This window comes from Heterocephalus glaber, unplaced genomic scaffold, assembly GCF_053883595.1.
Source record: "Heterocephalus glaber isolate CG9 unplaced genomic scaffold, H.glaber_assembly_v1.0 deba00001613, whole genome shotgun sequence".
NCBI classification, from domain to species: domain Eukaryota; kingdom Metazoa; phylum Chordata; class Mammalia; order Rodentia; family Bathyergidae; genus Heterocephalus; species Heterocephalus glaber.
The window spans coordinates 24,137,321-24,140,329 of record NW_028258384.1 but is presented as its reverse complement, the minus strand read 5'-3'; the positions used below and the strand labels follow the sequence as shown (position 1 = coordinate 24,140,329).

The window sequence follows — 3,009 nt, the reverse complement described above, 5'->3', positions numbered from 1 at the left end:
AATATTTAATTGTAACGTTCATAAACAGGAAACTGAACAGGAAATGATAAAAGAATAGTACAAGTAAAGTATATCCTAGAGCGGGTGGGGTGGGGACTTGCGCAGTTATCTTGAGGCGAGGCGAGACTGGCGTGTTTTGCGGCACCGCACGCGTTAACCTGGTCGCCCGGCCCGCGTCACCTTTCCCGGGCCTGGAAGACAGCGGCACCCAAGGCCCCTCGAGTGTGCGCCATGGGGAAGGCCCGGTCGGCCGGGGCGCGGAGGCCAGCCCCCAGGACTCAGGCGAAGGCCAACCCCAACCCATTCAAGGTGAAAGTCAACAGTCAGAAGTTCCAGATCCTAGGCAGGAAGACGCCCTACGATGTGGGGCTGCCCAGCGTGTCGTGCACGCGAGCCATCAGGAAGCGTGCCCAGACTTTACTGAAGGAGTACAAAGACAGGGACAAGTCCAATGTATTTAAGGATAAGCGCTTTGGGGAATACAACAGCGACATAAGCCCAGAAGAGAAGATGATGAAGAGGTTCGCGCTGGAACAGCAGCGACATCATGAGAAAAAAAGCATCTACAACCTAAACGAAGACGAAGAGTTGACGCATTACGGCCAGTATCTGGCGGACATCGAGAAGCACCATGACATCGTGGACAGCGACAGTAACTCAGAGGACCGAGGGGCCTTGTCTGCTAAGCTGACCGCTGCACACTTCGGAGGCGGAGCTGGGCTCCTTCAAAAGACCGCTCCGCAGGAAGAGGGGGACAAGCCAAAGTCACAGAAGGAGCTGATAGAGGAGCTCATTACAAAGTCCAAGCAAGAGAAGAGGGAGAGACAGGCGCAGCGGGAAGACGCCCTGGAGCTCACGGAGAAGCTGGACCAGGACTGGAAAGAAATCCAGACTCTTCTTCATACAAGACTCCCAAGTCGGAGAACAAAGAGAAGGAGAAGCCCAAGCCCAATGCCTATGACACGATGGTTCATGAGCTTGGCTTCGAGATGAAGGCGCAGCCCTCTAACAGGATGAAGACGGAAGAGGAGCTGGCGAAGGAGGAGCAGGAGCAGCTCAGGAAGCTGGAGTCCCGAAAGACTTCGAAGAATGCTTGGAAAGGACGAGGATGAAAAGACAAAGAAACCCAAACACATGTCAGCAGATGATTTAAATGACGGCTTCATACTGGACAGAGATGACAGGCGTTTGCTTTCTTACAAAGATGGAAAGATGAACATGGAGGATATCCAGGAGGGGCGAAGCAGGGAAGCCGGCAGCCCGGAGGAGGAGGAGAGTGAGGAGAGCGACGAGGAGGAGGAGGAGGGCCAGGAGGACAGCCAGGGCCCAGACAGCCACTCAGACCTGGACTCTGATGTGGAGAGCGAGGAGGACCGTGAGAAGCCAGAGGAGGAGCAGTGTCAGGCTCCAGGCGGAGGATCCCTAAGCGATGGTAAGAGAGCTGGCAGAGCTGCCGGAAGTGAGCTGCCCTATACCTTTGCAGCACCCGAGTCCTAGGAGGAGCTGAGATCGCTGCTGTCGGGAAGGTCAGTGGAGGAGCAGCTTCTGGTGGTGGAGAGAATTCAGAAATGCAACCATCCGAGTCTAGCTGTGGGGAGCAAATCAAAACTGGAGAAGCTGTTCGGCTTCCTTCTGGAATACGTTGGAGATTTGGCTACCAGTGACCTACCAGACCTCAAAGCAATTGATAGATTGGTTGTGCAGCTGTATAATCTCTGCCAGATGTTTCCCAAGTCTGCAAGCAGCTCCATGCAGTTCGTTCTCCAAGATGCCATGCACGAGATGGAGGAGATGATCGAGACTAGGGGCCTGGCCGTTTTTCCAGGCTTGGATGTGCTCATCTACTTGAAAATTGCCGGGCTGTTGTTTCCGACTTCCGACTTCTGGCACCCTGTCGTGACCCCTGCCCTGATGTGCATGAGCCAGATCCTCACCAAGTGCCCCATGCTGTCCCTCCGAGACGTGGTGAAAGGCCTGTTCGTGTACTGCCTCTTCCTGGACTACGTGTCTCTGTCTTGGAGGTTCATACCAGAGCTTGTGAATTTTCTCCTTGGGATTCTCTACATAGAAGCTCCAAACAAGCAAAGCCAAGGCTCCACGCTGGTGCACCCTTTCAGAGCACGTGGGAAGAATTCTGAATTGCCCTTGGTCTCTTCGGAGGACGACGTGGCTACGTGGCAGAGGGGAAGCCTCCCCCTGCACTGGGCCAGTGGGCCATGCGCCCTGACCACAGCTGAGGCCAACCACATCAGGCTGTCCTGCCTGGCCGCGGGGCTGGCGCTCCTGAAGCACTGCGTACTCACGTACGGTGCGCTGCCATCCTTTCATGCCATCTTCAGGCCCCTCTGAGGCCTCCTGGAGGAGCACCAGGGGGAGCGTAGCCACCCCCCAGAGCTGCAGGAGCTGTCCCGGAGCATACTGACAGATATAGAAAACCAGACGCAGCTCTGTGGGCCGCTGATCTGTGAGAAGAGCAAGCCGGTCTCCCTGAAGCTCTTCACCCCCCACCCCCACCCCCGCTGGTGAGAGTCCTTGAGTTTGGAAGGAAGCAAGGCAGCACTAAGGAGGAGCAGGAGGGGAAGCGATTGATCCATAAACACAAGCGGGAGTTTAAAGGTGCTGTCCGGGAGATCCGGAAGGACAACCAGTTCCTGGCCAGGATGCAGCTCTCCGAGATCATGGAATAGGATGCGGGAAGAAAAAGAAAAGTAAAGCAACGTTTTAACAGCCTGGCCACGCAGGAAGGTGAATGGAAGGCTCTAAAGAGGAAAAAGTTCAAGAAGTAAATAAAAGTTTTGTCAACGAGAAAAAAAAAAAAAAGTATATCCTAGACTAAGTTTACAATCCTCAATGTATCATGAGGTACAGAAGAACAGTATACAAAAGTTGGCAAAGAGTAAGAAGTAGAAAATAAAGTAATCCTTAAATTAAGGGAAAATTTGTCAAGAATTATTTGAAAAATAGTGTATTTAAAATAATATTTTAATCCATCAAATTAGCAAAGTATTT

General features: G+C 52.9%; 1 pseudogene; it reads left to right on the top strand.

The window, feature by feature from the left end:
* The first annotated feature begins 231 nt into the window (after positions 1-231).
* On the top strand, positions 232-2,786 carry LOC101715213 (nucleolar protein 14 pseudogene; annotated as a pseudogene).
* The last annotated feature ends 223 nt before the right edge of the window (positions 2,787-3,009 follow it).